The 11447-nt window shown below is 46.9% G+C and overlaps 1 protein-coding gene across 2 annotated transcripts in view; it reads right to left on the minus strand.

Moving 5' to 3' along the window:
- PIK3CD (phosphatidylinositol-4,5-bisphosphate 3-kinase catalytic subunit delta) overlaps positions 1 to 5355 on the minus strand; it is a 32670-nt gene extending 27315 nt beyond the window's left edge. The window contains exon 1 of one of the 2 annotated variants that reach the window (XM_054222289.1): positions 5293 to 5355. The gene's annotated coding sequence lies outside the window, so the exon portion shown is untranslated. Of the gene's footprint in view, positions 1 to 4755; positions 5212 to 5292 lie in introns of those variants that run through there. The other variant, XM_054222290.1, reaches the window with a different exon arrangement.
- Positions 5356 to 11447: the final 6092 nt, after the last annotated feature.

Raw genomic sequence — 11447 nt, forward strand, 5'->3', positions numbered from 1 at the left:
AAACCACAGGGCCTCCAATGCGTCATTCATCCCAGGCAGCAGTTTTCCTCTGGCCCTGCTCGTACAGAAGCCTGGCCTAAAAACTGCCCCATGATATGGACTTGCTTGGGCAGGATACTCAAGCTCATGTGCTGTAAAGGCTGACTACAAGCCATGAAGGCGTACTGACTCCAGGAAAGAGTATTGCACAGGCTAAACATTATTCTGTTGTTTCCTAAGATGGGCAGGGCCCCAGCTGCCCCAAAGAAAGAACCACAGAGAGGCAGTAATGGAAGATCTTTTCCCAGAACCAGCAAGCACGCTTGATGGGAACCTCAGATCTTGCTAAGAAGATGTGAGGAGCCACCAGCCCCAACCCAACGGGAGACCCCAGCAGTGGGATGAGCAGCGTGTGGACTGTCTGGCATATGGCATGGGCTGTGACTACCATCTGCATGGGGCCATCACAGCTGCTTCATCAGCCTGCAGATAAACAAGCTCTTGAACTGCAGAGCTCAGCATCACTTTGGTCTTCTCAGAGCACGTAAGAGGAAGAGAAAAGCATGCTGTCACACAAGGCAGGTCCCAAAGCACCAAGCACAAGCCCAACAATAGATTTCCATAGGTCCAAACACAAAGCTATTCCCCACAATTCCCAGAGAATTCAAGTGTACTCCCCTTTTCACATGTGTTTCTTCTCTGTAGAATATTTTTGTAAAGGGAAAGTAAAAATCTGTGCAAGATAGACTTTCTCAGGAAACCAGGAATGAAATAAACAGGGACCCACTCCACACTGACCCCTGCCTCTGGTTCAGACCAGCCCAGTCAGCAGCAAAACCTCCCTGTAGCGGACAACATAATCCCTCGGTAATTTTGAGACATGGAGTCATTTCCTAGGGGAGCAGTCAGGAAAGACGCATCCATTGGTACTAATCCCTTCCTTGCTGAGACTCATATGGGCATCGAACCCATTTTACAATGCCCTCTTAATCACTGGGCAGAAAGAGAGGTGGAGAAAAATAACCATGAGATAAAATCCCAGGTTTCAGATGAAGGCAAATCCTCAACTTCCTCTCCCCTCTTTGCCTCCTTTCATTATTCTGCAGGAAAGCTGCAGACTGCTTTGACTTCTGTAAGGTTTCCCCTTACATTAATTAGTGTGAGGGCAATAAACATATATTTCTCCCCAAAGAGCAGAGATGACCAAGGCAAAGCTGATATGCACATGGGACTAGTCCATGCACCAGCCTGCCAGGACAGAACATAAAACCCCAGTGTTACTGGATGCCATATAATGAATGTAGGCACAACATCGGTAATAGGAGGGAGCATATGTTTTGAGTTCACACACCCTGAGGAATACATAGTTGCACATAAAGGCAAATTTATGCAGAGTGTAACAGACACATTGGAAATTACCCACTCAGTATTTAACAAGCCCAGCAGTCAACACAAAACACACTAACACAAATCTCCTCTGATGCAGTTTATCAGCCGCAGCTCTGGTGTTTACAACATACAACTGCTATTGAGAGGGGGAAAGAGAAAAAAAAAAGCAGCAAGCTAGCAAGATCACACATGGAGTAGTGTTCCACAAACCTCTGTGAGGCTGCAGCGTTAGACAGACACGGAAGCTCTAACGCCCACAAACAGATTACAAAATTACTAAACCCCAGGACTACAAAAATACCTTTCAAGTTTATAAGAAACGAGTGGCGCAGAGCTCACAGGTGATGCGTGCTGCGTGGGAGACAGCAGGAAGTCACTTTCGTTGCAGGCATCAGCCTAGCTGGGGGAGGACACCACGGGAATTTTTATGTACACACGTTTGACATGTCTTTACCACACAATCAATACACTTGGCGGGTTTGAACCGACCCCAAGCTTTCACAGGCGCAGACCCACTTCAGTGAGTGTTCTGGAGGTGTTTTAACCTTGGGCTTGCTTTTTTGGTGGGGGTCACGGAGTAAATAAAACAGATCCACTGTACACGAGTCATTTGAGCATTGACAGACTGTGAAATTAACCCACAAATTCTCCTCCAGGAACAGACTGGGAAAACTCCCGCAGCAGGTAAGCCTGCCTCCAGAGACACAGAAGCAAATCAAACTGTGACTGTACGTGGGAGTTTTGTAGGGCTACTCCCCCCTTGCAGGGCTAGCTGGATACTCACAACCAGGTGCCAGCCCCTTAACTTAATCACACAGAAAAATATGCTGTATCTGCTTCCCTTGCGGCGTAACATAAAAAATCCTGATTCAGGCTCCAGTCCCGTGATGTGGATGCAGCCAACAGAAGCTCATAGTAAGAATGGCCTCTGCAGTTCTGCCTGCTGACAAGTACTGACAACCTGGCTCTTTATTCATCTAAAAATGAACACATGCTGGTGAGAGGTGCTACAAACAGCCTCAGGGACTGCCGGCCCGCAGAGGTGCGAGTGTCTGCTGTGCCCCATCCGCCCCAGCTGAGCACGGACCCCGCAGATGTGCAAGTGTCTGCTGTGCCCCATCCGTCCCAGCTGAGCATGGACTTCCAATGCATCAGATCAAACTCGATGCTCAAGCCAACCTACAGGATCCACAGCAAGCTGGACCGAGAACTCACAGCCACCCCCTGCAGACTGACACCAAGAGTGACTCCAAGAGTGGACATCCACCTAGCAGCAGCCTTTTGTGCCAGCAGAATGGCTTTACTACCTTCTTGATCGCTTGCTAATACCATTCATTTTGCATGTGGCATTAATAGGATAGATTTTGCTCTTGTGTCAACAAAAGTGTTTCCTTTACAACTTCCATTAAGCTTCCTGTAAAACACAGGTCGGTGTCCCAACTGTGCTGTTAGGTCATCACTGCTCTCTTTCAGTTCCTGACAGTGTTGCACCTTCAGTATAGACCTGAGTTGCACCACAGCTCTAATTCTCTCTCGTTCCTCCTTCCACACATATACACCAGGGTAAGATTTGGACCACAAACTACGTAGGAAAAAAACAGGACCCATGAAAAGGTGTGGAGAGGCATTCAAGTACTGAACAACCCCTAAAATCAACGCTTTTGTATCTTCAGGGTTCATTTCAAACCCTAGTTTAGAATATTCTAATCTCCTTCATTTAGTTTACCGTAATAAGACTTCTACATCTACCAAATGTAAAAATCAAATAAAGGTTTTTGCGTCTTATCAGATTCTGTTTTGTACATTGATCTCATATATCCTGACACACAATTCCCTGCACCCATTCATTCATTTTTTCAACAGTAGTTTGTTCATCCAACCTTACATAGTGGACACATAGTTACATTGGTTCGATAACGCCTTTTATTAGAGACTTCTAAGCACCTAATTAATCACCTTTACTTGCTTTACTTTACTGCTTACACAAACCATTAGTTCAAGGTAGACATACAATGGAATCTGCCCAGAATGACTGGGCAAGGGATGAAAATGCACACTCCTAACTTTTCAGGCCTCTAAAACACTACAGAGCATCCCCTTCTTGACCAGAAGGGCTGATATAAACCAGCATTTATGTACCAAAATCAGCACCTTCCACGCATCAAAATGTTAGCAGAGAACAATGGATTTTTCCACCTTCCAAAGAAGCGTTGTAGCTATGTGGAGACTACAAGGATCAAGCTTTGAACAACCACTGGATCCAAAGCATCCCTTGGCTTGTGCCCTTCCCTTGATGAAATAAAGGCTCCTTCACTTTGAGCATTTACGTTGCTCAAAGCCCCGCCTTACACATGCACACCCCCGTAAAACAGAGAAAAGTAATGGGAAGCAGAACTACACTAATGCAATCTGAACTGGAGCTAACCTTGTTTGTGTGCAGGGCTGATGATGAAAGGGGTTGTCAGCAAGGAAACAGATAGGAAAGCAGAACGTAAACGTGGCGATAAAACCAGGCTGCAGTTCTGCGGGGCTCCCAGCTCCAGAGCAGCTAGAGAAAGAGCATCAGAGTGATATACCATCATTCAAGCTCAGCAGGACCTTACATCCAACCACAAGTAATAGCCAGAGGGAGGAAAAGCGACACTCAGGTAAAGCGATTAAAGAGAAATGGAAATGTAACGCCATACCTCATTCTGGAAGTAAAACAGTATCATTAGAGAGAGGCAGAGGAAACATCAAGGAGTAAGAAAAGCATCTGATGGGAGGACCTGAGAACCTTGCTCTGGTGGAAACTTTCAAGCAGCCTTTTAGGCAAGTTCCTTAGTGCTGTCTGAGGAAACATCTAGTGGGAAACTGTATTTAGTGGTCAAAGCAAGAGCTTGAAAACTGACAACTTGCAAAGTTCCATTCCTAACTCTCACAATTGTTTGATGCATGACTTCAAACAGCTAACTCCTCTGTGTTTCAGTTTTCTCATACACAAGTATATCACACACAGAGGATGTCGCAATTCTTAAATGCTGGCAAAGTGGTTTGGGATCTTTCTGCTCCGGTTGTTACTGCTAATACGGGCACAACCTAGGAGTTGGAGGAAGTTGTGATAAACTAAAAGGTTGCTGAAATTAGTCTTTTTCAACTGCTCCCACGAGTGGGCAATACCAGAAATTCAAACACATCTTGCTGATGAAAACAAAAAAATAAGCCATACATTTCTAATGACCCTCCACCACTACATTCAACTTTCTTTACTTTCAGGTTCCCACCTTGAGCACGTACAACACGCTGTGCTTAGGTGTTAAAAGCTCTTAGAAGACTTCCTCATGCCCTGCCAAAACACACAATCCGAAGCCAACCCCTAGTAGACACACACCACTGTTAGTGACTAACCTCAGCAGCACAGCTCGGACACCAAAGGATGGCCAGATGTTGCCAAGTGTTTGCCAACCTCTGGGTGACTCTTGATCGCAGCGACAAGGTACCAAACCTTGCAGGTAAGGACCAGGGAGATACTGCAGCAGGACAAGAACCCCCCAGCACCCCGCGGAGTCGGTCCGCAGGTAACACGAGTGGGTGCCACCCAATTCCTGGCCAAACAAGGACGGCTGCCATCCGCCCGCCTCGCAGACCGGGAGGAGCACAGCACATCTCCTGCGGGGGGGCACGGCGTCCAGGCCTGACCCCACAAAAACCCACCTCCTGCCCGCCGATTACCGACTCCTAAAACATCCCATTTTCATAAATACAGTTTGTTAGAGGAGCCCAAGGAGCGATTCGGATTTGCCGCAAACGGCGCGGAGACCAGACACAGCGCGAACCTCCACCCCTCGGCAGCGGGAGGGGCAGGCGCTCGCCCCTCCGGCGGGGCCCCGCTGATGCTCCCCCAGCGCCGTTCCCCCGGTCCCGGCGCCGTTCCCGGTGTCTCACCTGCGGTGCCGGCCCGCGGCGGCGGCCGCGCTGGGCTCCCGCGCTGCCGGCCCGGCCCCGCCCAGGCACCGTCTGCAAAGGGGCCGCCCGCGGCCCGGGCGTCAGGCACCGTCTGCAAAGTGCCGCACGCCCCGCCCAGCGCGCGGCCCACCGGTAACCCGGCGTCCTGGCTCGGGGTTAATTCATCTCAGTGATTTTACCGAGAGTCTCTCCTACTGCTTGGGAAAACAGCACTTTTAGGAGGCTCTAGTGTCTGAATTGGTGAAAATATTTATTGTATAGCCAGCTCTGGTGTGCGGGTTTCAAGGTCTCAGTGTTTTTGAGCTCTCCAGGTGCAGGGACAAGGAGGAGCACTTGACCCAAGCTACCAACAGGGTTATTTCATACCCTGAACTTCACATTCAGTATAATTTAGAAAGTTTGCTGAGAAGTTCTCTCTCTTTATATGATGGCTGTGATCCCGAGAACTCCTTGCTCCGGTGCCAGAGCCCTGAGCCCTTCCCTTCCTCCCAAAGCCACAGCTCTCGCAGTGTCGCACACGGGCTGTCCCTGCTGGGAGTGCACAGCTTCTGCTGGGGGAATGGGCCGAGTATGACCCTCGTGTATTTTATATTGGTATCTGACCAATATTGGTTCTTTAGTATTATTAATGTTATTTATTTTGTCTTATTCTATTAAATCTGTTTATATTTCAACCCTTGGATTTCCTTGTTTTTTCCTGATTCCCCTTCCCAGGTGTGTGTGGGTCATTCCAGTGATAGAATAATTGTCTAAATGACAATAAGTTGTTGTGGGTTCTTCAAACCATAGCACTCTGCACACCAGTTATCCCGCACTGGGCACCAGCTGTGCATCGCGCACCACTGGTCCTGCACCAGTCCTTCTGCACTGGGCCCCAGTAACTACAGCTGCGGTTGTGCATCATGCACCAGTAACGCTGCAGCAGGGATGTCACTGTGCCCCAGGTAATCCATCACTGCCCAGCAGTCCCCCTCTGTCACACACAGGTCACTCCAGCTGTGTGTTGCACACCAGTAATCTGTGGAGCACTGGTTGGTGCAGCCTCATGCACAAGAAGACACACAACAGGGCATGCAATGCCCCCAGGAGAAATCAGTCCTGGCAGCCAAGCACAGAAAACGTCTGAAGCGTTACACAGCTGCCACCGTCCTCAGGCAGCTGACATGGTGTGTGCAGCGGGGACACACCGTTGGTAACACCAGATGACAGCCCCGTTACTGCCAGAGTTGAAGGACAAACTATAGGAGACAATGCTGAAGGTAGGCCCTAAATCCACGTGTATGTGCAAAACTACTCACATAGGAGATTTAAAATCGTTTGGGATTCGCTCCTTTCCTGGCAAGGGCTCCTTCGACAACCTCAGTCACACAATTGTCCTTTCTCCATCTGGAAAACTCTTGTGCCTTAAGGATGGGGAGGACCCCAGATCCCAAAGGAGAGTCAAGTGACTCTGGGGACAAGAAGAAATGCCTCCAAGGCAGGCGAGATGCCCGCAGTAGGACTGGGGTAGCAATGGGTTGTAACACGCCTGGCATTTCACTCACACCTGCTCACGATGGGGAGAGAGGAACAAAGACACCTTTACATACTGGGTACCTGGGACACACAGGCTATCTGCCTGGTTTTTTTTTCCTCCCCCAACCTGTTGCAGAGGGAAACCCACCCAGGCACCAAACCGTTGTGCCAGGGCCCATCATCCCACCAGCACCCCAAGGTATCCCAAGGGCCGGCCACTTCTCAGACACCCTGTGAGGCTCCTACCACTCTTTTGCACAGAGCATCGCTCTGACTCGTCACAGGAAATTCGTGGTTCCAAAGAAGCAGCAGATGGGGATAAGAAATGTTCCCAGTGTTCAAAGACAATCACTCTCCTCAGTCTCATTAAATTTTCAGCAGCAATTAGATATCCAAAGACCATTTGCTCATTTGAAAAAAATCTCTCTTTTCACCTATCTCCTCTTGCACTTGAGAAGTGCCCACTACACTTTGGGTCACGAATAATAAGAGACTATGAACCTGGATTTGTGCTTTTCATTATTTCACTCCCACACATGGAAACAAACAATCTTGGTATAGGACATGGTTAGTGCGTTGCCCCGACTGCTCCTGCAATTTTATGACTCCCAGAATCACCATTTTTCCTAAAGCTTCTACTGCTGGAGGCATGTGATTAAGGTATAAATTCCTTTTCTTCCATGTTATAATCCAAGAAAAGCTCATTATTCTTGCAATCTGACTCATTTTTTTCCCTGAACATTACTAGTTGGCAACATGGATATCTTACCATCAGTACAAAATGTGACTGCTGAAACATTCGTTCTTCAACTCTATTTGAATCTACTATCACGTCTTAATGTGACCTTTTAAAGCTCAGAACTGTCTATTTTAAATCATCGGCCCTGACATGTGTTGAAGATATTTTTAACAGACTGTTTACAGGAATTCTGGTTTCTGTTCTGCTTTTTTTTTTTTTTCCCTTTTCAACAGCTTTTCTATTCATCATCTCCAAGTTTCACATATAGGACCGTACCGAACACTTATAGGACATTTGCCCACATGGCCTGTGAGAAATTGGACAACAGAAACTGTAGGGAAGGGAAAAAGCAACTGAAAGTCAACTGTAGACAGCAGAAAGACAAATAGACAGGAGGAAGGGGATGACGACTTTTCAGGCATTCTGTGTCACACAGTGCTGGCTCAGGGTACAAGTTTTTGCAGGACGAGGAGTGCCCAGAGCTCACAGGAGAGAGGAGAAACTCCCTGCAGATGGGGATAAACATCCTGCAGTGCTTGGCTAGCGTAAAGGGCTGCTGTCTATTATATATTTACCAAAGCCAAATCTAAAATGCGATTTTCTTTTCATCTTTACGCTATACCTCAGTTACAACGACTACTCACACGAATACCTTCCTTTTATGCCCCTTTTCTTCAACAAAGATTATTTTGAACCTGTAGTCTTACTTATCAGTCTTTCATAGCTCCACCTCTTGGCATTTATCCTCACATTTTTTTTCAGGTAGTTTCCTCTCTTCGCTGCTCCCGGTGCACCATTGTTGCACATCTCCTTAACGCCTTGGCATCCCTTTACACAATGGATGTGGTTGGAAACACTGGCCGTACAGCAGCCAGCCAACTCCCTTCCCTTCTCTACACCAGTTTGCTGCATGAGAAATTTGGCCAATGTTCATAGCCTAGATAAGATGGCTAGTCAGCTTTTGGAGGAAAAAAGGAACAGGGGAGAAAGAGGAAGAGGATGACAACAAGCAAGTAATGTAACCACAGTGCCTTGGTATTTACAGGACTGCCTGGCAAGAACACTTTCAACTGCCAGTGGGGCACCTGGAGAGAAAAACATCATGCCTGCCCTCCTAGGTCCCAAGCCAAATAGATGTTGGCAATTTTAGTAAATAGTAACATTTGTGAAGCTGTATTCGCCACTTCTACAGACAAGGCTAGAAGCTGCCCCCTCTCATCCTCCACTTACTGGGGTATGGGGTAAACAAAAACAAACAAACAAAAAACCACCCCCAAACTCACCACATCTAATTGCACCACAAAGCAAACAGGAAGCCAGAGCAGTTTTAGGAGAGCTGAAACTATTTGCTCCATGTGGTTAACACTACCCAACAGGCGGGAAACCGCGTTTTTGCTTCAGCTATGCAGAGTTGGTCTGCAAATACGGCTGGTAACTCGCTCTTATTTAAAAGTCAAAAGAGGTTTTTTTGGCAACAAGATCTGAAATAGGATCCGAGCCGCATGAAGCGTACAGCACTGATCCACAGCATCTATTGCGGAGGTGAGCAGCAGAGCTCATCTCTGCAAGTACAGCCCCAGGGTACACCCTTCCCTGAGAAATGGCCATGCCCAAACCAAACAGTACTTCAAGATTTGAAGATCACTGTTTCTTTTTTGCATCTTAAACGAAGGATCTCCGTGCTACAGCATAATGCTGCACAGCTACAGGATTTTCATTCTTTATTGGGATGTTTTTAAACACATATATATATTTGGGGCATCTAGGCTCTCTTGCAAGCAAGCAATGTGCACACTGAAGCGAAGTCAGGATATTAGGATAAACTATACAAAGGATTTTAACTGCACCTTACAGCCTCCAACTGCTGTACACGTTCATTTTCATACTTTGAACTTTCCAATTCTCCATCTTCAAATAGCCAGAGCTGCCACAGCCTTATCAATTACAATGACCTTAATACTGCTGTATTTTACGAATGCTTATTCAAGTAGAACACAACGTAAAAGGGAAGACTAGACCTTCATCACTTTGAAAATCAGTGCTAGTGCTCCGAGGAAAGCGTTGACTAATCTAAACCAACTGCAGATCCAAAACCTCCTAAACTTTGTCAGGGAAATTCAGATATGAATTCACAATTTTAATGTCAAGCCCCACATGATTATTCATACAGCAGTCAGCAGTATGGTAGGGCATTGGAGATAACATGCACAAACTGCTCAACTAGCCAGAAGTATTATCAAAGCAAACACTCATGCCAGGGAAACCAAGCTCTGATCTAGCACTGGGAGTGCAACAGCACCAACCTAACTTGACATAAATTCCTGTTTGATAGGAATATAGCACTACTACTAATAAATAATAAATGTTAATATATTCAGAACATATACACTTTCATTTGTACTGCTTAAAAAACTTAAATAGTATGTACTGTAAAATCTGCATACCCAAGCTTTTCCTCCTTGACACACAAGAAAACCAAGGCACAGAAATGAATTGGCCAGAAGTTACATAGGGGGCTGGTAGAAAAATCAGGTTACATCTCTGGAGTCCTCAAAAAAGGAATTGTTTTTTAGTGTAATGTAAACTTAGAACATCTATATATTCAGTGACGAGAAGAAGAAGAAGAAATGTGGAGGAAATAATGGAATTTTTTCAGAGCTGCAAGGAACATCTAGAGATCGTCTAGCCCAACTCCCCTGCTAAAGCAGGATTGCCCAGAGCACATTACTCAGGACTGCATCCAGGCGGATCTTGAAAGTCTCCAGAGAAGGGGACTCCACACCCTCCCTGGGCAGCCTGTTCCAGTGCTCTGTCACCCTCACCGTAAAGACGTTTTTTCTCATATTTGATCGAAACTTCCTATGTTCCAGCTTGTGCCCGTTACCCCTCGTCCTGTTACTGGGAACCACTGAAAAGAGTCTGGCTCCATCCTCCTTAAACCCACCCTTTAGATACTTGCAAACATTAATAAGGTCTCCCCTCAGCCTTCTCTTCTCCAGGCTAAAGAGTCCCAGCTCTCTCAGCCTTTCCTCATAAGGTAGATCCCTCAATCATCTTTGTTGCTCTATGCTGGACTCTCTCCAGTAGTTCCCTGTCTCTCTTGAACTGGGGAGCCCAGAACTGGACATGGTATTCCAGTTGTGGCCTCACCAGTGCAGAGTAGAGGGGGAGAATGACCTCCCTTGACCTGCTGGACATACTCTTCCCTATGCAGCCCAGAATTCCGTTGGGGAAATGGTGACTTCCATTGAAATGGTGACTTCCATTGAAATGGTGACTCGAAAATCCAGTTAGGTCCAGAATAATTCCAGCAGGTTGGGAGGTGACTGGGCAAAGGACAGCAAGTGCATTGGGGCCCGTGACTGGTGGAAATGTAAAGAGATGATGGACAATGACCATCCAGGAAAGATCTGCAAGGAAGGTGATCCCACAGTTCCTATGATAAGGCGGGTTCCTGACAGGGCTGAGGAAGGGCAAGGAAGAAGGCTGCAAGGGCACAAACAGAATCTCCCCAGGCAGAGAAGGGCAGTCAGGAAATACGGATTTGCTGCAGCCAGTGGTGCAAGGATTGCAGAGCAGTAGCCCCTGACACAGGTCTCAGAAGAGAACAGAAAGTAGTAAGAGGCTGTGTTGAATAAGACTGAGAGGAGAAATTCACCACAACACCTTCTTAAAATGAAGACTAAAACTACCACCTCTCTCAAGAGGTCACTATCACACACCTCAGGTTCCACTTTCTCCCAGCTCAAGTCCCACAAAAATGGCATGTCCCCTGCAAAGGGCAAGGCAGGGGACAAACACCAGGCAAGAATATTTAGGGGAAGAAAACCCAAAGGGTCAAAGGCGTATTTACCAGCTTTACCCAGTATGGGCTGCATTA

The sequence above is a fragment of the Rissa tridactyla genome, chromosome 16, assembly GCF_028500815.1.
Source record: "Rissa tridactyla isolate bRisTri1 chromosome 16, bRisTri1.patW.cur.20221130, whole genome shotgun sequence".
NCBI classification, from domain to species: Eukaryota; Metazoa; Chordata; class Aves; order Charadriiformes; family Laridae; genus Rissa; species Rissa tridactyla.